Source organism: Ambystoma mexicanum, chromosome 6p (assembly GCF_040938575.1).
Source record: "Ambystoma mexicanum isolate Mex_15411 chromosome 6p, UKY_AmexF1_1, whole genome shotgun sequence".
Classification (NCBI taxonomy): Eukaryota; Metazoa; Chordata; class Amphibia; order Caudata; family Ambystomatidae; genus Ambystoma; species Ambystoma mexicanum.
The window spans coordinates 1384899344-1384927064 of NC_090935.1; the positions used below are offsets into that span (position 1 = coordinate 1384899344).

The window sequence follows — 27721 nt, forward strand, 5'->3', positions numbered from 1 at the left end:
CACGTCTCCCAGGCTAGTTTCATGGCTTTGATTTCATCTTCTCTTTCTTCACTTCCAAGGCATTGGCTTCACTCTGATCACTAACCACACACAATTTCCAATGTGGTCTGAATGGATCTGGCAGTTGCTGTGCCCGAGACTCTGGCCTGGAGGCTGGGACAGACTGCAGTTTATCTTTATCTTTTCCACCCTTTTCTTTGTCGGCGGATTTCTCTTTCGCTTTGCGCAGGGCTTTGTGGGGGCGGCTGCTTTCTGTGCATCAGCATGGCCGTGTGCTTCAATGTTGGCCGAGACATTCAGTTCATCTTGTTTTGGTTATCAGTAGACACTTTGACTTCATTCTTTTCTGATTCTTTAAATCCTCTAGCATATTCCATCTCACTGTCAGTCAGTATCCAGCTGCCTGGAGGACTAATGCTTGTATTATATACTTGTGGCTAGGCTGCGGTGAAGTTAAACCATTCTCAGAAATGTTGTCAACTGTTATCTTGCTTGCACCAGCACTGCCTTGTTGCGAAGGAGGCTTTCCGCTTTTCTCCCCTCCAGGAGTGCTGGTTCGCCTATTTTTTGTCACACTTGGGTTTACCACTAGAGTTTTGCTGGACACAGAACTTGTGGGCCTCTCTGTGGGGAGGAAGGGAAATGCATGGATCATTGCCATCCCTTTTCAGGTCATTATCCAGGATTTGCAGCTTCACGAAGACATCAGATTTTGAGGTTTTCAATCGGATTGTGGTCATATGTTCACCTGTGAGCTTTACTGAAAACCTGAACAGAATATTGTCCTTATTTGGGATATAGTACTCCTGGAATTCCTTCACAGAAAAGAATTGTTTAAAATGTCACGGGCAGGATATGGAAGTGGATTGTAGGATGTGATGAGACGCATTTTCCATTTTCCAGCTGGCACTGGGACGTTACCGCTGAGTGCTTCGCAACAAACGTATATCCCTTCACATTCTTAGTATAGAAATAAGGTGCTACTTTGTGAAACACTGTAGGGATTTCTTTCAGTGTATCATTATCAATGACATGAAGAATGCAGTTGGGAATGGTGGTATATATTTTTGGTATTACCAGCATACCTTCGGCAACATGAAATGTTTCCATGAAAACCACAAACCAACAATGTCCTGGCTGTTCGGGATATGTAACCGTGTAATCGGCAAATGTAATCCTGCTCCGTTCATCACCATAGCATGGATAGATCTGCGCAGTCTCCGAACTATATTTAAAGATCTGCCTCAAGAGAGCAACACCGTAATTCTGTATGTTTTGCTCTAGTGTGGCCCATATCTTTTGGAAAGTTTCCTTCACCTTTGCATTTTCTTTGGTTCCCAGTTTTCTAGCTTGCATAATGGCCCATATCCGGATCCCTCGCCACCAGGCTTGAAGCTTTGCAATAGACGTTTCTTCATCTTGTTCCGGAATCCTGTTCAGCCAACTAGCAGGAGTTTCATATACGGCATCTGAGGAGAGACCAGCAACCGCGGGAGGACTAAACGATGACATGTCCAAAGTAAAGGCTCGATAGGCAAATACTAGATCGCCTGTAATTGGGTTTCGCAGTACATCAGTTATGAGATGCCATAGTGCACCATTGAAAGTCATGCGGTGCTTTTCTGCCATTTCCACAGGATATTTCTTGTCTGGATTGGAATGAAAGTAAGTTGATGCCAGTTGCTTTAATGCATCAAAATGTTCTTGCTCACTGAAATTATTTATCGCGTTTCCAATCGATTTCAGAATAAGAACACCCTGCTCTGTAAACGGAGACTTTCCTTGTCAAGATTCGGCATAACTGTTTCTTCATCGCCAAGGACAAACGGCACTGTGCTACACAGTTGGAGATGATGAGCTACAAGGGCACTTGCAGTGAAATGTAACACATGGCGCCCGGGTGGTAGGCTTATCATGGTAGCTTTTATGGCAGTTGTGTGCATTTTTAGCACCAGAGGTCCAATGATCATGCTTTTCCAGGAAAAATGTGTTGCTGTTAACTTGCCTTGTGGTAATGTTTCATCATTTGGTGTAGATGCAATCTCTCCCCAGCGTGCCAATGCGGAAAAGCAAACCAACAATTCAATAGGCCTCAAGTTGTCCACAAAGGGGTAGTAGGATCCGTGATCATCTGGACTCTTAAGATTGGATTTCTTTTGAGTGAAAGCATATGAATATGGCTTGTGGAAAATATACAAGGTCTGAAAGCTTTTGCAGAAATGTTCATAGTCAACCCAGGCCTCCGTGGAGAGGGGTTTAAGTTCAAACGGAGGCCTCTCCACAGGTAGATGTGCCAGTTGAGCAGACTGGCTACCAAGAACTGTGCTTTCTGCTGCATTATCTTTAGCAGCTCCATTTGAAGGTGGTTGTTGTTGCTTTGCACCCACCTGAGCAGTATTTTCTCCACTTGGTGGGTCTGTACTTTCTGTATCAACAGAACCATTCCCTGAAGGTTCCTCTTTCTCGCCAAGAGCTCCAATGTTGTAAACACTGATAGACTGTCCCTTTCACCAGAGAGCACAAGTCCCATTTCAGATGGCAAAGGAATTGCATCCAGGCTATAATGCATAAATGCACTATAAATCTCGAGAAACTCCTCTTTAATTACAAGTGGGTCTTCGGCTTCAGATGTCGGGTTGAAGTCTTTCTTTGGGCGAATAAGCTTCCATCGTGGAACTGGTGGAGGTTTTGGAGGTGGTATCAAAGGGCAGGATCTAATCCTGGTCACGAGAACAGGATGGCTATACATGTGGGAAAGGCCATACTGTCTCAGCTGCTCTGTAGAATCAGCCATTCTTCCCAATATAGATATCCTTTTTTCAGATAAATGAAGAGGCATGTAAGTGGCATAAACCACCATCTGCGGAGTTGGTGGGATCGAAGGGATTTCTGGAACCGGTGGCGGAGGATAATTTAAAGATTCTGAAGAGGGCCGTGCAGAGTGAGCACCAGAACGAGTTTTTTTCTTTATCACTTTTCTTCTTTGTAGGCTCCTTTGCATCAGACTTATCTTTTGGGGCTTTTTCAGGTTGCTTAACGATGGTTGGGGGCTCAATTTTTACCTACACTGGTGGAATTTCTTATTCTTAAATCCTTCACAGTTCCCAATTACCATTTGACTGTTAAAATGCCCTCTATACACGTGATAAATATAAAGCTTTTAAAATTGGTCCTCATCTTTAGCTGGCCCTGTGGTTAGAGTCCCGCCACCATAACTATTACCTGAAAGAGGGAAAAACATGCAACCAGGGAAAGGGGTTCTGTGATTCCAGACACAAAGATAGGCTATAGGCTGAACTAGAAACACGTGGACAACCAAGGCCTCCATTTAGAAGCAGGAGGGGTGAAGTGAGTCCCGCGCTCACCTTTTACACCATATTACCATGAAGGGATTTTGGAAACATAAATATTTAGGAACTAGAGTGTATTAAAGTGAGATGGAGGGAACACTGGCTTTTTCAGCACAAGTCTCTTAAGCCATTTCCCTGGCTAGGAGAGGAAATAGGTCAGTTTTCAACCAAAAAGAAGCTTGTACACATTGAGGGGTATTCAGCGGATATGAAGCAGCCACAAGATGTTGCTTGGAATTGGATTGCAGGTCCGGATGTGAGCGCATCCTCCCCATAGTTTTGCCAGTGCACTTGTGCCAAGAGGCAGATCAGGTGAACAAGAGCTTTAGGAATAGGTTTTATATAAAACTGCCAAAAAGTCAGTACATGTTAAAGAAATTGACAGGACAGAAACTGAATTGTGGATTTTCTGTGTGTGGTTCACTTTTATTCTATATATTTAGGTACAAATGTTTGGGATTCAATGGAAGAGAGTGTGTTTCATGATTATTAAAGATTAGGGAGCAACCACACTGGCAGGATAGTTTGAAACATCATCAAGTATTACCCCAGTTGCGCATAGAGGCAGATCCTGAACAATGTGATGACAGACTATAGGATAGTGACTGTAGAAATGTCTGAGAAGTGTCCATTAATTAAAATACATTTAAAAGTCTCCATGTTTACCCAGCAGTCTGAGGCTAGCAGAACACTGATGATGCCACTGGCATAGCTCTGTGATGTCACAAGTTGTAGAGGACATGAAGACATTAGCGGATGCACTTGAAAGACATGAACTACAGTGGAGGGAAAATCAGCATCACTGGGGCTGGATACAATGAGCGAGCACACCTTCTATTCAGTTTTAAACATAGCCTGATTATCTTCAATAGATTTGTCAGTGGTAAAGCCTCTTCTAGTCTTGCGATTTGCCCCTTCAACTAGGGGGCACATGGTATCATCCACACTGAAGTGATGTCATCATGACATGTGATACATTCCACATTGTGACAAATTCCTCTTATAAAAGTCTGGTCACCAGGGAGTTGCAGCATTCGGGACCAGAGACTTGGTCAGGAAGGATCACTGCTGGGCAAGCTGCATTGAGGTGACTAGGACCAATAACCTGAAGAGGGCAAGGGGTGGAGGGCAAGGGGTGGAGGGCAAGGGGAAGAAGGTAAGTATATAAACAAACGGAACCAAATGCAAATGTACTGAATACCAAATTGAATACCAACCTGAAACCTCCTTTGAACCCTACCCTGAAATTCTACTCCTCACTGAAACCACTCAATCCCCTAACCTAACCCTATTTCAGTATTATCTTTCTAATGCAATGTTCAATCTTCAATTCTGACATTTCAACCATTTTTAAACTCTCTCATTCTGAATGTTGACTTTTTCCTCCCCACCTCATTTCTCCAATCCTATCACTACCCTAATTCTGTCCTGCTCTTTTAATCTGTAATCCACTTCCCCTCAACGGCGTCCCCTCCAACTCACCCTTTTCCTGCCCTCCCTTTTCCCCACTGATTCCACTAAACCCAAACCCACTTCAATCTCTACACTCCCATCGCCTCTACACCCTAATAACCTTCATCCTCCCTCTCCCCATTCCCCCCTCTACCTACCCTCCTCATCCTGCTGCTCTATCCCACTCTCACCCTAACCACTAACTACCTAACCCATTGCATTATATCCATCATGTGCCTCTTCCAATTCCCCACCCCATTCATTTTTGCCATGAATTCCTACCCCTCTGCCTACGCAAACTCCACCACTCTCCCCAACCCCAACCACCCCCTCTCCCTACCTCCAACCACCACTTCTCCTCTCTCTACCCACCAAACCTCCTATGCCAAACCACCGCCTCTCCCTACTCCCAAAACCTCTACTGACCCCACCCCCTATTCCTGCCCCAAACCCTCTCCTGTCCTAACCCCCAACTATGCCCCTCCTCTCCCTACTCCCACTTATCCCCCACTCTCCCTACCCCCACTCATCCCCCACTTCCCCTACCACCACCCACACCCTCCTCCGCCTACCCCCACCAACACCCCACATTTACCTACCCCCACACACCTCTCTCCTCTCCCTACCCCAACCACCCCCTCCTCTCCCAATCCCCACCTCTCCCTATCCCCAGCCAACATCCACCTCCCCCCACCTCCACCCTCTCCTCACCCTACCCTGAACCACCCCCCTTTTCTCCCTACCACCATCCACAGACATCCAGACCTCCAATCCTCTGCCTACCCTCATTGACCCAGACTCCTCCTCCTGAACATCCCAAACCCCCTTCTCTCCCTACCACCCTCCTCTCCCTACACCCACCGAAATGCCTGCTCTCCCTAACATCACCCATCCCCCTCCTCTCCCTATCCCCACCCCCTCTCACTACCCCCACAATCCCCTTGTCTCCCTACAACCACCCATCCCCTCCTCTACCGGCCCCTCCTCTTCCTACACCCACCGAACCCCCTCCCCTCCCTAACCAAACCCACCAACCCCCTCCTCTCCATAGCACCAACCTCTCCATACCTGACTCTCCCTACCCTCACCCACCCCTCCCCCTCTTCTTACCCCCACCCAAGCCACTCCTCTCCCTACCCCCACTAACCTCCGCCTCTCCCTACCCCAACCACCCACCTCTACATCCTCTCTCTAACCCCCTCCTCTACCTACACCCATCCATGCCCCCTCCTCTCTCCACCCCCAAAACCTTCCCTCCCCAGCTCCTCCTCTCCCTATCACCACATCACTCCTCCTCTCCCTATCAAAACCCCCCCACCTCTCCTCTCCGTAGCCCCACCCTCCCCCTCCTCTCCCTACCCCCTCCTCTCCCTACTCCCCACCCCATCCTCTCCCTACCCCCCTTGTCTCCCAATACACACCCACCCTACCCCACCCATACCATTCTCCCTACCGCCACCCACCCCCTCCTCTCCCTACCTCCATCGACCCAACCCTCCTCTCCCTACCCCCACTCACCCAACCCCTTCTCTCCCTACCCCAACCCACCCACCCCCCTCCTCTCCCTAACCTCACCCATGCCCTCTCCCTACCCCCAGATAACCCCCTCCTCTCCCTACCCCACCCAATCCCTTCTCTCCCTACCCCCATCCACCCCCTCTTCTCCCTAACCCCACCCCCTCCTTTCCCTATCCCCACTCAACCACCTCCTCTTCCTACCCCCACCCACCCTCCTTTCCCTACACCCACCTCTCTGTACCACTCAAAACCCTCCTTTCCTTATGCTCCATCCACCCCCCTCCACTACCTACTCCCACCCTCCCCCCTCCCTACCCACACCCACCTCCTGCTCTCCCTACCCCAATCGACCCACCCACTCCCTACCCCCACCAACCACCTCCTATCCCTGCCCCCACCTGCTCACACCCCTCCTCTCACTACCCCCACCCACCCACCCACCTCCTCTCACTACCCCAACCACCCACATCCCTCCAACCCCTAACCCCACACACCCCATCTTCTCCCTACCCCCTCCTCTCCCTATTCCCACCCAACCCCCACTCACTAGCCCACCCACCTACCCCCTTCTCTCCCTACCTCCACCCAGCCCCCTCTTCTCCCTACCCTGCCCACTCACACCCCCTCCTCTCCCTACCACCTCCCATATCCCTCCTTCCCCAACCCGCTATACACCCCTCCTCTCACTACCCCACCCACCCATGCCCCTCCTCTCCCTACCCCCACCCACCCACTCCCCTCCTCTCCCTACCGCAACCCACCCAGTCCTGCCTCTCCCTAACCCCACCCACGCCTTCTCCCTACACCCAGACACCCCCTCCTCTCCCTACCCCCACCCAATCCCTTCTCTCCCTACCCCCATCCACCCCCTCTTCTCCTTACCCACCACCCCCTCCTTTCTCTACCCCCACCCAAACAACCTCCTCTTCCTACCCCCACCCACCCACCTTTCCCTACCCCCACCCACCCCCCTCTTCTCCCTATCCCCACTTGCCCACCCCCCTGCTCTCACTGCACCAACCACCCACACCCCTCCAATCCCTGAACCCCACCTGCCCCCCGATGCTTGACCCCAGCCGCCTCTCCCTACAACCACCCCTCCAACCCCTCCTCTCCCTACCCCCAAGCAACTATCCCCTCCTCTCCCTACCCCCACACCCTCCTCTCCCTACCCCCACACCCTCCTCTCTCTACCCCCACGCACCTCCTCTCCCTACCCCGCACCCACTCTAGCCTCCACCCACCCACACCCCCTTCTCTCCCTACCCCTAGCACTCCCTATGAACCCCCAGTCCCCTCCTCTCCCTACCACCCACCTGCCCCCTCCTCTTCCTTCCCACTACCCAACCACCAACACTTCTCCCCTATCCCCCACCCTGCCCCTCCTCTCCCTACCACCCACCAACCCCCCCTCCTCTCCCATTCCCCTACCCACCAACTCCCCTCTTCTCTCAACCCACACCTCCCCCTAACCCCCCTCCCCACCCCTCCATATCCCCACCCATCAACCCACCCTCCCTACCGCTTCCTCTCCCTACCCAGCACCCACCCCCACTGCATACCCCGACCCACCCATCCCTCCTCCTCACCCTAACCCTCATGCTCCCTTCTCTCCCTACCCCCATCCACCCCCCTTTTTTTCCTTCCCCCCAACCTACCCAGTGTTCTCCCTATCCACACCCACCCGTCCTTTCCTTACCACCCACCTAGCCCTCTCCTCTCCCTACCGGCACCCACCCACCCCCCTCCTCTCCCTACCGGCACCCACCCACCCCCCTCCTCTCCCTACCGGCACCCACCCACCCCCCTCCTCTCCCTACCGGCACCCACCCACCCCCCTCCTCTCGCTACCGCCACCCACCCACCCCCCTCCTCTCGCTACCCCTACCCACCCACCCCCTTCCTACCCCACCCAACCACTCCTCCCCCTAGCCGCCTCCACTCCCAAACCACACCCAACCACCCCCTTCCTCCCCCTAACCCTCTCCTCTCCCTACTCACTTTCTGTCCATACCCCCTCCCACCTCATCCTCCCCCTGTCCCCCAACCGCCCTACTCCTCTCCCTATCCCCACCCACTTCATCCTTTCTTTACCCCCACCCATTCCCTCCTCTTCCTACTGTTAGGGAGAATTCTCTGTTAAGGCTGAATTTCCTAATCTAGCGAGTCCCCCAGCAGCTTTGTTGGATTTCTGGAGTTTGTTTTTTTCCATCCTGCCAAGAGTGAGACTCTTTTCTCCCACTCTTGGACATGAATGTGGTTAATTCCTTTGAATGTCAATGTGTTCTATGGGCTATGGAGTCTTTTACTCCATAGGGTCTCATATGTTTTGCTATGTGTCTTACACCGCACCCTCTGTGCCGTAACACTGGGGTGTCCTAGAGGATCCCCACCATAGACTCCATACCCTGGGACTGACTACTGTCTCTCAGGGCATGTAACTAGACCTAAATCTACTAACAGAACTAGTACAAACCATCCTATTGTGGACTTACTGGTAGGGGTAATTCGATTTCCCCTGGGTCTGTTGTTCGAGCGGGCACTGTCCCATCCCCCCTCGTCGAGTGTTGGCTGGTGGCAGTGGAAACTACTTGTTATATTAGACCCCGAATATAATTCTATGGGATTCTTCCCATTGTTGGAGGCTAATACTTTTTCCCGTTAGTCTCTAACATACAGCCGGTTTATTTGTCTTAAATAAATCTACCGGTTGGCATTTTCTGCCAGAACTCGGTTTTTAAAATGACGTCTGTGTTTGCCTCTGTAACTCCGAACCAAAGGTTCAGCCCTTTGTTCCACTTTTGGCGGGCTTCTGCACAGAAACCCTCCAAAGTGGTGCCATTCTGTCTGGGTACCCCAGGTGGTGTGGGAGGGGGTTTAGGCACCCTGGACTGAGTTGCCTTGCCAACTCAAGTCGCACTCTGGTGTGATTGGCCCAAGTGATGAGCCACCCGGCTCACCACTTAGCGTGTTTTGATTGACAGCTAGGCTGAATGAATGGGGGTTTTCTGCATAAAAGCAGGGCTTTTGGGACTGGATCTTCAGAAGTCGCCACAGGATTTAAGAATCCGACGAGGGTAAAGCTGAGCCGACCTGCAACGACGACACCTCTGGTGGAGCCCTGCTGAACCGACTCACCACTTCCCAACGACAGAGGAGATCTCCCGGCCGGAGAGTCTTCTTCCCCTGACTGGTGGGAACAACCAGTCCCCTTTGCTTTTTCTTCGCCTCCAGGACGTAGTGGTCGAATTGCCCGTGCTGAGCACCCCGGCAACCGGATAGCCACTAACCACTGTACCGCGTCCAAAAGGTGGTGCCTGTGACAGAGCACTCCGCGGCCGGTCTCTTCCCTGGTGGTGCAATGATCTTCAACTTTCCTTCAACGACGAGAGCATCTCATCTCTTTGCAAAGCCCCAACTTGCATCCATCACCAGGAACAACTGCCCCCGCCAGAGCTGTCTCTGTCCATACAAGGTACCGTGTCTGCCTGTCTTCCCTTGTTACGGTTAGAGTGAGGTGTCTTAATCCTTGCCTCTCCATTGGGTCGCTTCCAAGCCTTCTTAACTTTCTGTTCTGAACTGGTCCAATCTTTCTGTGACAATTTGCGACAAAGACTCGAAGTGCATTTCCACTGTGATACTTTTTGGGACATATCGCCTTGCCTCTCTCCGAGTGGGCCTGGCCTCTGAACTTTGTAATCCACAGTAGACTCTGCCTTAGTTGCCTTGCTTTTGCTTCGTAAAAGTGTTGGTACCGAGTTGGTTTCATACCCTGCCTTTTCTCTCCCGTTCTAACGAATATTAGAGTGCCATCTAGGATAAAGCATTCACCTCTGTCTGCAAATAAGTGGTGTCGTTGAACCTAGACTTGTCAAACTATTGTTAGGGGATTGATATACTTATAGTAATTATAATTGGAGTTGTTTGCCGTATTAGTGCCAGTGTGTTTTTCATAGATGTGTTTTTATAAATAAATAACTATATATCTTTACACCCAAGCTCTGTTCCGTGTCTGCTTGTTCTACTGTGTAAATTGCCCTATTTTGTATACTCCACATACTGCCTACCTTTTCTTGAGAGAAGTCTGACTGCTCAGCCACAGCTACCAGGTGAATCTGTGCGGTACAGACGGCTACCAAGTGGGTTTACTGCCAAACACCTGTAGGCGTAAATCTTTTGCAGTGGTCCCAGAGGGAACTGCACAGGTTTCCGCTTAACACTGGTGTACAGCGGTGGGATTTGTATCGAGTATACAGTTTAGAGTGCTTTTCAACACTTTAGGATAACTAACCACAAAGCTTTGCACTAAAAAGCAACTTTCAAAAAACATGTCTACTATGGAAGTTTACAGTCAAGAGTCCTTGTCAGACAAAAATACTGAGAGTTTGAGAGCTCTCTGTAGACAAGAGAATCTTTCTGTAAGAGGCAAGAAAGTAGAACTGGTATCAAGATTGCTGGAAAACCAAAGTCTGGGTACTGGTTCAGAGGAACCAACTTCTCCAGAAAATGTAGATAACAGTGATGGTATTGATCTGAATCAAAGTCTTGATGATGAGTCAGAAGAGGAAAGTGAACCTAATGAAGTTAGCCACTCTGAGCCTCTGTCTGCCTTGCCTACTGTACCTACGGGGCCCATACCAGGTCCCACATGTAACCCTGCTTATTTTGAACTTGACAAAATGAAGCTCGAGTTAGAGTACAAACGTTTTTTAGCCCAATATGAAAGAAACCAAGAGCTAGAGTTCAGACGGATGAATGCCCAGGCTGAGCAGAAGCAAGCTGAGTTAAGGCTCAGAGAAATAGAACTTAATCATGAGTTAGAGATGAAAAAGTTGTCTGTAGAAAATGCTTCTCTCTCCTCTGGTTCCTCTAGAAGTTCCAGTCCCAAAAGACCCCGGATGCCTAAGGAATTAGTGGGTATGTATGAACCGAGATTGGATGTGTTGGATTGGTTAAAACTGTTTGAATATAATCATGGGCTCCAGGACATCACAGGGAATGAGTTACTTCCCTGGTTGTTCTCTAGGCTTCCCCCTGTTGCGACTGATGTGGTAATGGAGTTGGGGGAGGTGGATAAGGATTACGAAAGTGTGAAACTAGCTTTGATAGCTAGGTTCGGCAAGACCCCTTCCCAGTATCTTAAGCGGTCTAGAACCCTCAAAAAGCATGATGGTACCCCTTGGGCTACCTGGGTGAGTGAAGGGTTGAAAAACGTAGAGGGATGGATTAAGGTTACAAGGTGAACACTTATGAGGGTATGAAGAATCTTTTTATGTTGGAGTCTATTTATGATGCATGTTCTCCTGAGCTCAGACAGCACTTGGCTCATTCGAAGGAATTGGATTCCAGGGAGCTAGCCAAGGCTGCTGACTTATGGGTTGCCAACAGGGCTACTCATAAGGATTCTAGGGCAACTCAGGAAAAGGATGAGGGAAGACAGCCTAAAAAAGACTCAAAAGAGAATTCTAATAACTCAAATTCCAAAGAGGGCCCCAAACAAAACCATAAGGGTAAGCCACAAGGAAAACCGCAGCAGAATAGTGTACCTTCTGGTGCCAAACCGGAGGGAGGCCAGAACAAGCCATCATTCCAGACCATGTGAAAGGAGATCCCAGATGCAAGGGTAAATCTTCAGGGGTCCAGCTTGTCTCCTTAGCCTTCGCTCCAGAGGAGGAAGTCCAAATGGCAAGTGGAAACTTTCTACTACTGGCTGATGAACCCACTGGAGTCTCAGCCAGTGTTTCTTTAGTGTCTCTGGGTTTGTGGGAACAACAGAATTTAGATGTCTATAATTCTATCCCAGATAATACTAAAGAGTATTATAAGGACAGTGTCCAGGTGAATGGACAGGAGACTCCTGCCATTAGGGACACTGGGGCAAGCATAACTGTGGTGGATAAATCTTTTTTTCAGGCTGAGGATGTTGCTAAGGCACCCAAATGCCTCACCAAGTTAGCTGGAGGGCCTGTGCAGATGCTTCCCCAATTACCAGTTCTCATCCAGTGTAACGACATGACTGTGAAGATACCTGTCAGCATGCAGAGTGAGGTACCAGGACGAGTTCTGCTGGGTAACGATTTAAAAACTCTCGGAGTTGTGTCTCATAACCCCAGACCTCCTAGTAAACGGTTACAGGAACTAACCAGACCTGCAAGGGAGAGAACCATGAGAGGTACTCTCCAGGAGATGATGAAGAAAGATATCACTCCTGCTCCACTGGAATTGTCAGCTGCTGTCTCAAAGAAATCAGAAGCGAAAGGGAAACCTAAGATTTCTATACCGAAACCAGCAGCCAGCACTTCAGTGCAGCCAACAAGGACTTTCCCTCGGTTGTCCAAAGTTACACCGTAACTGCCCCTCCAGCTGAGGCTAAAAGGGAGGTACAACCCTGTGTGGTAGAATTAGACTCTGAAGAAGAGCTAATGGAAGGCCAGGAACTCATTGGAGATCTGCATCCTGTTGACCATCCTGAGCTGCAGTCGTTACTGGCAGAAGGTGGACCCAACAGGGCAGACTTCAGTAAGGGACAGAGGGAATGTCCAACTCTGGAAGGTCTTCGCCACCAGGCAGAAGCTCAGGCTGAAGGGCAAGAGCCTGGGAAATACAGGTTGCACTGGGAAGATGGCCTCTTCTACAGTGAACCGACCGAGTCTGCACCTGGAGACTACAAACAACTTGTAGTACCCCAAGAGAACAGATCACAGTTCTTGCAGTTAGCCCACGAGATTTCTTTGGCTGGTCACTTGAGTTTCAAGAAGACTAAGGAAAGGCTCTCTCTCTACTTTTATTGGCCGAAGATGGGGGACGAAGTAGATAAACACTGCAGGAGCTGCCACACCTGCCAGACCTCTGGTAAGGTTGGCTCCAAGAATGTGGCACCTTCAGTGCCTCTCCCAGTTGTGAGAGTCCCATTTGAGAGAGTAGGGATTGACATTGTTGGTCCCCTTGATCCTCCAACCTCCTCAGGCAAGAGGTTTATACTTGTTGTAGTAGACCATGCTACTAGGTATCCTGAGGCAATCCCTATGAGGACTGTTACAGCTCCGGCTGTGGCTAAGGCTCTCCTTGGTATTTTGACCAGAGTCAGGTTTCCTAAGGAAGTAATCTCTGACAGGGGGTCAAACTTTATGTCCCACTACATGAAAGCCATGTGGAAAACCTGTGGAGTTACTTACAAGTTCTCGACAGCTTACCAAACACAAACCAATGGGTTTGTAGAAACGTTCAACCGAATCATGAAGAGCATGATAGGTGCTTTAGAAGAACCCCTTAAACGCAAGTGGGACCTTCTACTGCCATGCCTTCTCTTTGCTTATAGAGAAGTCCCTCAGGTGGGAGTAAGTTATTCTCCCTTTGAGCTTCTCTATGGTCATCCCGTCAGAGGTCCATTGGCCCTGATTAAGGAGGGGTTGGAGAGAGCTCCTTCCCCCAAGCCAGTCAGAGTGACTGACTACGTGATAGGTCTCCGGAGGAGAATGTCGCACATGATGACAGAAGCAAGAGATAACTTGAAAGCTGGACAAGCATTGGTCAAGCACTGGCATGATCAAAAGGCTAACATGGTTGAGTTCACTCAAGACCAGCTAGTTCTTGTTATGATCCCAACAAGGCAGAGGGCCTTGCAAGACAAATGGATGGGACCCTTCAGAGTTGTGGGTAAACTCGGAGAGGTCAACTATCTGGTGGACTTGGACAATCCCAAGCAGGCTCCGACAGTCTTCCACACCAACCGACTCAAAGCGTATGTCTCAAGACCCGATGTAGGAGTGTTGCTTCTAGCATCATCAGAGGAAGAAGAAGAGAGTGAAGCTCTTCCTGATCTCTTCAGAGGCTTACCTTTAGACGAAAAAATTGAAGGAGTAAATCTCTCTTCAAATCTGACACCTGAGCAACAAGAAGAGTGCAAATCTATGTTAAATCAGTTTGCCTCTCTGTTTTCACTTTCGCCAGGCTTGACCCCTTGGGGTCAGCATCACATACTCACTGGTGACTGTCTGCCAGTCAAAAGCAGAGGATACCGAATGTCAGAAAACGTACAAACCCACATCAAAGGTGAGGTCAGCAAGATGCTTGATCTCGGGGTAATAGAGCCCTCTACTAGTCCATGGTCTAGCCCAGTTGTGTTAGTACCAAAGGCCGGATCTAAAGAACTTAGATTCTGCGTGGATTATAGAGCTCTTAATGCAGTCACCAAGACTGATGCCCACCCTTTGCCAAGAACAGATGAGTTGGTGGATAAACTTGGTTCCGCCAAGTTCCTCAGCAGATTTGACTTGACGTCAGGCTATTGGCAAATAGCCTTGACAGACCATGCCAAGGAGAAAACTGCATTTTCTACCCCCGTTGGTTTATACCAGTTTAAGGTAATGCCTTTTGGATTGAAAAATGCACCTGCTACATTTCAACGGATGGTAAACCAGGTTCTGAATGGGATGGAGGACTTCTGCATGGCATACTTGGATGATATAGCAGTGTTCAGCAATTCCTGGGAAGAACATGTAACCCACCTAAGAGATGTTTTGCAGGCTCTTGGACGAGCCAATCTGACCATAAAGGCGAGTAAATGCCAAATTGGTCAGAGTAAGGTAGTCTATCTTGGACATGAGGTAGGAGGTGGAGAAATAAGGCCTTTGCTCAGTAAGATTGAAGCTGTGCAAAATTGGACAACACCTACTACTCAGACCCAGGTGAGAGCCTTCTTAGATCTCACTGGGTATTACAGGAATTTCATTGAGAACTATGGGACCATAGCTTCTCCTCTGAATGTCATCTCCTCTCCCAAATTTCCTAAAAAGGTTAGATGGAACGAGTAGTGCAATCAGGCTTTTGAAAACCTGAAAAAGGCTCTTTGCCAAGCCCCAGTACTCAGAGCTCCTGATTACCACCAAACTTTCATTGTGCAGACAGATGCTTCAAATGTAGGAACAGGTGCAGTACTCAGTCAACTGGATGGGAAAGGTAGGGAGCACCCCGTTGACTTCATCAGCCGCAAGCTGAAGGATCCTGAAACAAGGTGGGCAACAATCGAAAGAGAGTGCTTTGCTATCGTATGGGCTCTTAAGAAGTTTAGGCCATACTTGTCTGGTTCTACTTTTGTCATTCAGACTGACCACCAACCCTTCAGATGGTTAATGCAAATGAAAGGGGAAAACCCAAAACTACTGAGATAGTCGATCTGCCTGCAGGGGTTTGATTTCACCATTGAGCACAGTTCAGGGTGTCACCACCAAAATGCTGATGGTCTCTCTAGGATGTATATCATCGACTAGAGGTATGAGATTCATCCAGGAGTGGATTAAATCCTCCTGTCCCTTAGTCTGGGGGGGCGAGTGTTAGGGAGAATTCTCTGTTTAGGCTGAATTTCCTAACCTAGCGAGTCCCCCAGCAGCTTTGCTGGATTTCTGGAGTTTGTTTTTTTTCCATCCTGCCAAGAGTGAGACTCTTTTCTCTCACTCTTGGACATGAAAGTGGTTAATTCCTTTGAATGTCAATGTGTTCTATGGGCTATGGGGTCTTTTACTCCATAGGGTCTCATATATTTTGCTATGTGTGTTACACCGCACCCTCCGTGCCGTAACACTGGGGTGTCCTAGAGGATCCCCACCATAGACTCCATACCCTTGGACTGACTACTGTCTCCCAGGGCATGTAAAGTCACCATTGGCTTTACTAGACCTAAATTTACTAACAGAACTAGTACAAACCATCCTATTGTGGATGTACTGGTAGGGGTAATTCGATTACACCTGGGTCTGTTGTTCGAGGGGGCACTGTCCCGTCCCCCCTCGTCGAGTTTTGGCTGGTGGCAGTGGAAACTACTTGTTATATTCGACCCCAAATATAATTCTATGGGATTCTTCCCATTGTTGGAGATTGATACTTTTTCCCGTTAGTCTCTAACATACCGCCGGTTTATTTATCTTAAATAAATCTACCGGTTGGTATTTTCTGCCAGAACTCAGTTTTTAAAATGGCGTCTGTGTTCGCCTCTGTAACTCTGAACCAAAGGTTCAGCCCTTTCTTCCACTTTTGGCGGGCTTCTGCACAGAAACCCTCCAAAGTGGTGCCATTCTGTCTGGGTACCCCAGGTGGTGTGGGAGGGGGTTTACGCACCCTGGACTGAGTTGCCTTGCCAACTAAAGTTGCACTCTGGTGTGATTGGCCCAAGTGATGAGCCACCCCGCTCACCACTTAGCGTGTTTTGATTGACAGCTAGGCTGAATGAATGGGGGTTTTCTGCATAAAAGCAGGGATTTTGGGACTGGATCTTCAGAAGTCGCCACAGGACCTAAGAATCCGACGAGGGTAAAGCTGAGCCGACCTGCAACAACGACACCTCCGGTGGAGCCCTGCTGAACAGACTCACCACTTCCCAACGACAGAGGAGATCTCCCAGCCGGAGAGTCTTCTTCCCCTGACTGGTGGGAACAACCAGTCCCCTTTGCTTTTTCTTCGCTTCCAGGACGTAGTGGTCGAATTGCCCGTGCTGAGCACCCCGGCAACCGGATAGCCACTAACCACTGTACCGCGACCAAAAGGTGGTGCCTTGTGACAGAGCACTCCGCGGCCGGTCTCTTCCCTGGTGGTGCAATGATCTTCAACTTTCCTTCGACGACGAGAGCATCTCATCTCTTGGCAACGCCCCGACTTGCATCCACCACCAGGAACAACTGCCCCCGCCGGAGCTGTCTCTCCACATACAAGGTACCGTGTCCGCCTGGCTTCCCTTGTGACGGTTAGAGTGAGGTGTCTTAATCCTTGCCTCTCCATTGGGTCGCCTCCAGACCTTCTTAACTTTTTGTTCTAAACTGGTCCAACCTTTCTGTGACAATTTTCTACAAAGACTCGAAGTGCATTTCCACTGTGATACTTTTTGGGACATATCACCTTGTCTCTCTCCGAGTGGGCCTGGCCTCTGAACTTGTGATCTACAGTAGACCCTGCATTACTTGCCTTACATTGTTTCGTAAAAGTGTTGGTAGTGAGTTGGTTTCATACCCTGCCTTTTCTCTCCCGTTCTAACGAATATTAGAGTGCCATCTAGGATAAAGCATTCACCTCTGTCTGCAAATAAGTGGTGCCGTTGAACTTAGAATTGTCGAACTATTGTCAGGGGATTGATATACTTATAGTAATTATAATTGAAGTTGTTTGCCGTATTAGTGCCAGTGTGTTTTTCATAGATGTGTTTTTATAAATAAATAACTATATATCTTTACACCCAAGCTCTGTTCCGTGTCTGCTTGTTCTACTGTGTAAATTGCCCTATTTTGTATACTCCACATACTGCCTAACTTTTCTTTAGAGAAGTCTGACTGCTCAGCCACAGCTACCAGGTGAATCTGTGTGGTACAAACGGCTACCAAGTGGGTTTACTGCCAAACACATGTAGGCCTAAATCTTTTGCAGTGGTCCCAGAGGGAACTGCACAGGTTTCCGCTTAACACTGGTGTACATCGGTGGGATTTGTATCGAGTATACATTTTAGAGTGCTTTTCAACACTTTAGGATAACTAACCAGAAAGCTTAGCACTAAAAAGCAACTTTCAAAAAACATGTCTACTATGGAAGTTTACAGTCAAGAGTCCTTGTCAGGCGAAAATACTGAGAGTTTGAGAGCTCTCTGTAGACAAGACAATCATTCCGTAAGAGGCAAGCACGTAGAACTGATAGCGAGATTGCTGGAAAACCAAAGTCTGGGTACTGGTTCAGAGGAACCAACTTCTCCAGCAAATGTAGATAACAGTAATGGTGTTGATCTAAATCAAAGTTCTGATGATAGTGATGAAGAGGCTGAAGAGGAAGGAGAGGCTAACATAACTGTCTCCCCAGCTCCTCTGTATGCCTTACCAGCTGTACCTACTGTTCCTATAGCAGGTCCCACACTAAGTCCTCAAGTCCTTGAACTAGAAAAAATGAAAATAGACTTGGAATTCAGAAGGATTACTGCTCAAACTGAACAGAAACACCAAGAAATGCAACAAATTCTTAGGCTCAGAGAAATGGAGCTCAAGCATGAGTTAGAAATGAAAAGGTTGTCTGTCGAAACTGCTTTTGTCTCCGGCTCCTCTAGAAGTTCCAGTCCCAAAAGACCCCGGATGCCGAAGGAATTAATTGGTATGTATGAACCAAAGTTGGATGTGTTGGATTGGCTGAATTTGTTTGAGTACAATCATGGGCTCCAGAACATCACAGGTAATGAGCTACTTACCTGGTTGTTCTCTAGGCTCCTCCCTGTTGCAACTGATGTGATAATGGAGTTGGGGGAGGATGATAGGAAAGAGTACGAAAGTGTGAAACTAGTTTTGATAGCTAGATTTGGGAAGACCCCTTCCCAGTATCTTAAGAGGTTTAGAACCCTCAAAAAGCATGATGGTACCCCTTGGGCTACCTGAGTGAGTGAAGGGTTGAAAAACTTATAGGGATGGATTAAGGGTTACAAGGTGAACACTTATGAGGGTATGAAGAATCTTTTTTATGTTGGAGTCTATTTATGATGCCTGTTCCCCTGAGCTCAGACAGCACTTGGCTGATTTGAAGAATTGGATTCCAGGAAGCTAGCTAAGGCCGCTGACTTGTGGGTTGCCAATATGGCTACTCATAAGGATTCTGGGGCAACTCAGAAAAAGGAGGAGGGAAAACCGCGTAAAAAAGACTCAAAAGAGAATTCTAATAACTCAAATTCCAAAGAGGGCCCCAAGCAAAACCAGAAGGGTAAGCCACAAGGATAATCGCATCAGAATAGTGTACCTTCTGGTGCCAAACCGGAAGGAGGCCAGAACAAGCCACCATTCCAGAAAGCTTTCGGGAAATGCTTTGTTTGTGGCTCGACTGACCATGTGAAAGGAGATCCCAGATGCAAGGGTAAACCATCAGGAGTCCAGCTTGTCTCCTTAGCCTTCGCTCCAGAGGAGGAAGTCCAAATGGCAAGTGGAAACTTTCTACTGCTGGCTGATGAACCCATTGGAGTTTCAGCCAGTGTTTCTTTAGTGTCTCTGGGTTTGTGGGAACAACATAATTTAGATGTCTATAATTCTATCCCAGATAATACTAAAGAGTATTATAAGGACAGTGTCCAGGTGAATGGTCAGGAGACTCCTGCCATTAGGGACACTGGGGCCAGCATAACTGTGGTGGATAAATCTTTTTTTCAGGCGGAGGATGTTGCTAAGGCACCCAAACGCCTCACCAAGTTAGCCAGAGGGCCTGTGCAGATGCTTCCCCAATTACCAGTTCTCATCCAGTGTAACGACATGACTGTGAAGATACCTGTCAGCATACAGAGTGAGGCACCAGGACGCGTTCTGTTGGGTAACGATTTAAAAACTCTCGAGTTGTGTCGCATATCCCCAGACCTCCTAGTAAACGGTTACAGGAGCTTACCAGACCTGCAAGGGAGAGAACCATGCAAGGTACTCTCCAGGAGATGATGAAGAAAGAGATCACTCCTGCTCCACTGGAATTGTCAGCTGCTGTCTCCAAGAAATCAGGAGCGAAAGGGAAACCTAAGACTTCTATACCGAAACCAGCAGCCAGCATTTCAGTGCAGCCAACAAGGACTTCCCCGTGGTTGTCCAAAGTTACACCCGTAGCTCCCCCTCCAGCTGAGGCTGAGAGGGAGGTACAACCCTATGTGGTAGAATTAGACTCTGAAGAAGAGCTAATGGAAGGCCAGGAACTCATTGGAGATCTGGATCCTGTTGACCATCCTTCGCTGCAGTCTTTACTGACAGAAGGGGGACCCAACAGGGCAGACTTCAGTAAGGGACAGAGGGAATGTCCAACTCTGGAAGGTCTTCGCCACCAGGCAGAAGCTCAGGCTGAAGGGCAAGAGCCTGGGAAATACAGGTTGCACTGGGAAGATGGCCTCTTCTACAGTGAACCGACCGAGTCTGCACCTGGAGACTACAAACGACTTGTAGTACCCCAAGAGAACAGACCACAGTTCTTGCAGTTAGCCCACGAGATTCCTTTGGCTGGTCACTTGAGTTTCAAGAATACTAAGGAAAGGCTCTCTCTCTACTTTTATTGGCCGAAGATGGGGGCCGAAGTAGAAAAACACTGCAGGAGCTGCCACACCTGCCAGACCTCTGGTAAGGTTGGTGCCAAGAATGTGTCACCTTTAGTGCCTCTCCCAGTTGTGGGAGTCCCATTTGAGAGAGTAGGGATTGACATTGTTGGTCCCCTTGATCCTCCAACCTCCTCAGGCAACAGGTATATACTTGTTGTAGTAGACCATGCTACTAGGTATCCTGAGGCAATTCCTATGAGGACTGTTACAGCTCCGGCTGTGGCAAAGGCCCTCCTTGGTATTTTTACCAGGGTCGGGTTTCCGAAGGAAGTAATCTCTGACAGGGGGTCAAACTTTATGTCCCACTACATGAAAGCCATGTGGAAAACCTGTGGAGTTACTTACAATTTCTCAACAGCTTACCACCCACAAACCAATAGGTTGGTAGAACGGTTCAACTGAACCATGAAGAGCATGATAGGTGCTTTAGAAGAACCCCTTAAACGAAAGTGGGGCCTTCTACTGCCATGCCTTCTCTTTGCTTATAGAGAAGTCCCTCAGGAGGGAGTAGGTTATTCTCCCTTCGAGCTTCTCTATGGTCATCCCGTCAGAGGTCCATTGGCCCTAATTAAGGAGGGGTTGGAGAGTGCTCCTTCCCCCAAGCCAGTCAGAGTGACTGACTACGTGATAGGTCTCCGGAGGAGAATGTCGCACATGATGACAGAAGCAAGTGATAACTTGAAAGCTGGACAAGCATTGGTCAAGCACTGGCATGATCAAAAGGCTAACATGGTTGAGTTCACTCAAGACCAGCTAGTTCTCGTTATGATCCCAACAAGGCAGAGGGCCCTGCAAGACAAATGGATGGGACCCTTCAGAGTTGTGGGTAAACTCGAAGAGGTCAACTATCTGGTGGACTTCGGCAATCCCAAGGAGGCTCCGACAGTCTTCCACACCAACCGACTCAAAGCGTATGTCTCGAGACCTGATGTAGGAGCGTTGCTTCTAGCATCATCAGATGAATAAGAAGAGAGTGAAGCTCTTCCTGATCTCCTCAGAGGCTTACCTTTAGATGAAAAAATTGAAGGAGTCAATCTCTCTTCAAATCTGACACCTGAGCAACAAGAAGAGTGCAAATCTATGTTGAATCAGTTTACCTCTCTGTTCTCACTTTCACCAGGCTTGACCCCTTGGGGCCAGCATGACATACTCACTGGTGACTGTCTGCCAGTCAAAAGCAGAGGATACCGAATATTAGAAAATGTACGAACCCACATCAAAGGTGAGGTCAGCAAGATGCTTGATCTCGGGGTAATAGAGCCCTCTACTAGTCCATGGTCTAGCCCAGTTGTTTTAGTACCAAAGGCCGGATCTAAAGAACTTAGATTCTGCGTGGATTATAGAGCTCTTATTGCAGTCACCAAGACTGATGCCCACCCTTTGCCAAGAACAGATGAGTTGGTGGATAAACTTGGTTCCGCCAAGTTCCTCCGCACATGTGACTTGACTTCAGGCTATTGGCAAATAGCCCTGACAGACCATGTCAAGGAGAAAACTGCATTTTCTACCACCGTTGGCTTATACCAGTTTAAGGTAATGCCTTTCGGATTGAAAAATGCACCTGCTACATTTCAACGGATGGTAAACCAGGTTCTGAATGGGATGGAGGACTTCTGCATGGCATACTTGGATGATATAGCAGTGTTCAGCAATTCCTGGGAAGAACATGTAACCCACCTAAGAGATGTTTTGCAGGCGCTTGGAAAAGCCAATCTGACCATAAACGGGAGTAAATGCAAAATTGGACAGAGTAAGGTAGTCTATCTTGGACATGAGGTAGGAGGTGGAGAAATAAGGCCATTGCTCAGTAAGATTGAAGCTGTGCAAAATTGGACAACACCTACTTCTCAGACTCAGCTGAGAGCTTTCTTAGGTCTCAGTGGGTATTACAGGAATTTCATTGAGAACTATGGGACCATAGCTTCTCCTCTGAATGTCATCTCCTCCCAAATTTCCTAAAAAGGTTAGATGGAACGAGGAGTACAATCAGGCTTTTGAAAACCTGAAAAAGGCTCTTTGCCAATCCCCAGTCCTCAGAGCTCCTGATTACCGCCAAACTTTCATTGTACAGACAGATGCTTCAAATATAGGGATAGGTGCAGTACTCAGTCAACTGGATGGGAAAGGTAGGGAGCACCCCGTTTGCTTCATCAGCCGCAAGCTGAAGGATCCTGAAACAAGGTGGGCAACAATTGAAAGAGAGTGCTTTGCTATCGTGTGGGCTCTGAAGAAGTTTAGGCCATACTTGTATGGTTCTACTTTTGTCATTCAGACTGACCACCAACCCTTGAGATGGTTAATGCAAATGAAAGGGGAAAACCCAAAATTACTGAGATGGTCGATCTGCCTGCAAGGGTTTGATTTCACCGTGAGCACAGGTCAGGGTGTCACCACCAAAATGCTGATGGTCTCTCTAGGATGTATGTCATCGACTAGAGGTATGAGATTCATCCAGGAGTGGATTAAATCCTCCTGTCCCTTAGTCTGGGGGGGGCGAGTGTTAGGGAGAATTCTCTGTTTAGGCTGAATTTCCTAACCTAGTGAGTCCCCCAGCAGCTTTGCTGGATTTCTGGAGTTTGTTTTTTTTCCATCCTGCCAGGAGTGAAACTCTTTTCTCCCACTCTTGGACATGAATGTGGTTAATTCCTTTGGATGTCAATGTGTTCTATGGGCTATGGGGTCTTTTACTCCATAGGGTCTCATATGTTTTGCTATGTGTGTTACACCGCACCCTCTGTGCCGTAACACTGGGGTGTCCTAGAGGACCCCCACCATAGACTCCATACCCTGGGACTGACTACTGTCTCCCAGGGCATGTAAAGTCACCATTGGCTTTACTAGACCTAAATTTACTAACAGAACTAGTACAAACCATCCTATTGTGGACGTACTGGTAGGGGTAATTCGATTAAACCCCTGGGTCTGTTGTTCGAGGGGGCACTGTCCCGTCCCCCCTCGTCGAGTTTTGGCTGGTGGCAGTGGAAACTACTTGTTATATTCGACCCCGAATATAATTCTATAGGATTCTTCCCATTGTTGGGGACTAATACTTTTTCCCCGTTAGCCTCTAACATACCGCCAGTTTATTTGTCTTAAATAAATCTATCGGTTGGTATTTTCTGCCAGAACTCGTTTTTAAAATGGCGTCTGTGTTCGTCTCTGTAACTCCGAACCAAAGGTTGAGCACTTTGTTCCACTTTTGGCAGGCTTCTGCACAGAAGCCCTCCAAAGTGGTGCCATTCTGTCTGGGTACCACAGGGGGTATGGGAGGGGGTTTAGGCACCCTGGACTAGAGTTGCCTTGCCAACTCAAGTCGCACTCTGGTGAGATTGGCCCAAGTGGTGAGCCACCCCGCTCACTACTTAGCTTGTTTTGATTGACAGATAGGCTGAATGAATGGGGGATTTCTGCATAAAAGCAGGGCTTTTGGGACTGGATCTTCAGAAGTCACCACAGGACCTAAGAATCCGACGAGGGTAAAGCTGAGCCGAACTGCAACGACGACACCTCCGGTGGAGCCCTGCTGAACCGACTCACCACTTCCCGACGACAGAGGAGATCTCCCCGCCGGAGAGTCTTTTTCCCCTGACTAGTGGGCACAACCAGTCCCCTTTGCTTTTTCTTCGTTCCAGGACGTAGTGGTCGAATTGCCCGTGCTGAGCACCCCGGCAACCGGATAGCCACTAACCACTGTACTGCGATCAAAAGGTGGTGCCTTGTGACAGAGCACTCCGGGGCTGGTCTCTTCCCTGGTGGTGCAACGATCTTCAACTTTCCTTCGACGACGAGAGCATCTCATCTCTTGGCAAAGCCCTGACGTGCATCCACCACCAGGAACAACTGCCCCCGCCGGAGCTGTCTCTCCACATACAAGGTACCGTGTCCGCCTGGCTTCCCTGGTTCTGGTTAGCGTGAGGTGTCTTACTCCTTGCCTACCCATCGGGTCGCCTCCAGACCTTCTTAACTTTTTTTCTAAACTGGTTCAACCTTTCTGTGACAATTTTCTACAAAGACTCGAAGTGCATTTCCACTGTGATACTTTTTGGGACATATCGCCTTGCCTCTCTCCGAGTGGGCCTGGCCTCTGAACTTTGTAATCCACAGTAGACTCTGCCTTAGTTGCCTTGCTTTTGCTTCGTAAAAGAGTTGGTACCGAGTTGGTTTCATACCCTGCCTTTTCTCTCCCGTTCTAACGAATATTAGAGTGCCATCTAGGTTAAAGCATTCACCTCTGTCTGCAAATAAGTGGTGCCGTTGAACCTAGACTTGTCGAACTATTGTTAGAGGAGTGATATACTTATATTAATTGTAATTGAAGTTGTTTGCCGTATTAGTGCCAGTGTGTTTTTCATAGATGTGTTTTTATAAATAAATAACTATATATCTTTACACCCAACCTCTGTTCCGTGTCTGCTTGTTCTACTGTGTAAATTGCCCTATTTTGTATACTCCACATACTGCCTAACTTTTCTTGAGAGAAGTCTGACTGCTCAGCCACAGCTACCAGGTGAATCTGTGTGGTACAGACGGCTACCAAGTGGGTTTACTGCCAAACACCTGTAGGCCTAAATCTTTTGCAGTGGTCCCAGAGGGAACTGCACAGGTTTCCGCTTAACACTACCCCTGCTGCCCACCCCCTCCTCTATCTAACCCCACCCATCCCCTCTCTTCCTACAACCACCCACACCACTCCTCTCACTACCCCCACCCACCCACTCCCCTCCTCTACTAACATGCACCCACCCCTGTCCTTTCCTTACTTACACCCACCCATCCTCTTCTCCCTACCAATACCCACCCACCCCCTCCTCTCTACTAACATGCACCCACACCCCTCCTTTCCTTACCTGCACTGACCCACCTCCTCTCTCAACCCCCACCCATCCCCTCACTCCTCTAACCCCACCCATACCCTCCTCTCCTACCCAGACACCCTGCTGCTCTCCACACACCCCATCCATCCCCCTCCCTGCCCATCTCCTCTCCCTATCCCCACCTACCCCCTATCCCTACTCCCACCCAACCCCCTCCTCTCCCTACCACCACCCAACCCCCTCCTCTCCCTACAAACATCCAACCCCCTCCTCTCCCTACCCCCACCCAAACCCCTCTGCTCCTTAACCCCACCCTCCCTCCCTCGTCATCCCTAACCCCACCCACCTCCTCCTCTCCTTAACCACTACACCCACCCACCCATCTCCTTTCCCTACCCCCACCCATCCCCCATCTCCCTACCACCACCCACCACCTTCCTCTCCCTACCCCCACCAACACTGATCCCCTCCCTAACCCCTCTCCCTGCACCCACCCATACCCCTCCTTTCCCTACCCTCACCCAAACACCCTCCTCACACTAGCCCCCACCCGTCCCCTCCTTTACCTACCCCCACCTGGCCACTCCCCCTCCTCTAACTATTGCCAACCACCCATCCCCCTCCTCTCCCACCCCCTCTTCTCCCTACACCCACCCACCCCATCATCCCTACCCCCAACCACCACCAACCTCTCCCTAACTGCAAGCACCCACCCCTCCTCTCCCCACCCCCACCGACCCCCTCCACTCCCTACCCCCAACCACTTGACCCCTCCTCAACCCCACCCATGCCCTCCCTCTCTCCACCCCCACACACACCCCTCCTCTCCCTACCCCCACCAACCCACCATGCTCCTCTCCATACCCCCACCCACCCACCCCCTCCTCTCCCTACCCCCAATCACCCTCCCCCTCATCTCCCTACCTCCTCCCACCCCCTCATCTCCCTACCCCCACCCACCTACCCCTTCCTCTACCTACCCCCACCCACCCCCCTCCTCTCCCTACCCCACCCACACACATATTCACCTCCTCTTCCTCTCCCACCTATTGCCTCCTCACCCTCCTCCTCTTCTCCCTATCCCCCACCCACCGCTCCTCTAACTTTGACCAACTCAACCCCCTTTCCGCACCCACCCACCCACCCTCCTCTCCCTACTGCCCTCCTCCCTATCCCCCCACCCCTCCTCTCCTCCACCCACCCCTCCTTGCCCTCCCACCTTCTCTCACTACCGAAATACCCACCCACCCTTCGTCTCCCACCCACACCCCTCCTCTCTATGGGCCCACCCAGCCCCTGTCCTCACCCTACCACCCTCCACCCCTGTTCTCCCTACCCCTAACCACCCACACCCTCCTCTCCCTACACCCACCAAACCACCCTCCTCTCCCTACCCCCAACAACCCAAACTCCTCCTCTCCCTAACCACACCCCCCTCTACTTCCTAACCCCACCCAACAACCCCCTTCTCTCCCCACCCCCACTCACCCATCCCACTCTCCCTACTCCCACCCACCCTCTCCTCTCCCTAAGCCAATACCACCCCCTCCTCTCCCTATCACCCACCCAACCCTCATCTCCCTACGCCCACCCACGCACCCCTCTCCTCTCCCTAACCCCACCACCTCCCCTCCTCTCCCAAAACTATCCGCCCTCCCACACCCACCCCTCCTTTCCACCCCCCTCCTCTCCCTACCCCCACCTACCCCCTTCCTCTCCCAAAACCCACTCACGCACCCCCGTCCTCTCCCTGCCCCCTTCCACCACCTCCTCTCCCTATCCCCACCCAGCCCCCTTCTCTAGCTAAAAACCCCATCTCTCCTTAGCCAAAACCACCCACACCCTCCTCTCCCTACCACCACCCACACCCCTCCTCTACCTACATCCGGTTACCCATCCTCCTCTCCATACCCCCACCCACCCCTTCCTCTCCCTACCCCCACTCACTTAAACATAAGTTTAACAACCATAAGTTTAACTTTCAGTTCTTAAACTTTCTTTTTCCCAGGTGGGCATATTCTTGATCTGTAACCAAGGATGATTTTTTGGCCACCTCGTGAGCCTTCTGACCACTTTTCTGCAGGTGACCAGTTCCGAATTGGAAACATGGAGATGATTCACAGAGAGCCATGCCCTCTTACTGTGCTTGGAAGAGAAGGCTTCCAGGAGTGGGGTGTACTTCACTATAGAGCCAGCCAATTTGAAGTCCGCAGAAAGTTTGTTAATATTGTCATTTGTAGGTTTTAGGTGCGATCCACCATTGCAGACAGATACTTTCAAGGGCATCCTCTGACGGTATTAGCAGACAAGCCCGTCCATTCTATGCATAGCATATGGTGGTCACTGTTCTTTGAATAAAATAACCAGCAAGAGAGACAAAGGTAGTCTATCACAGAGGAACTGTCCATGCTCTCCCATGTAGCCTGAGGTGGTATTTCTTCCTTGAAATTGCCATTCAGCATGTGCTTGTCCTTTGCAGCCTTTGCAGCCATAAATGAAGCTCACATAGCACCTCT

General features: G+C 49.5%; 1 pseudogene; it reads right to left on the reverse strand.

Annotated features, from left to right (window-relative positions):
• Nucleotides 1-33: 33 nt before the first annotated feature.
• Nucleotides 34-27491, reverse strand: LOC138510831 (uncharacterized; annotated as a pseudogene).
• Nucleotides 27492-27721: the final 230 nt, after the last annotated feature.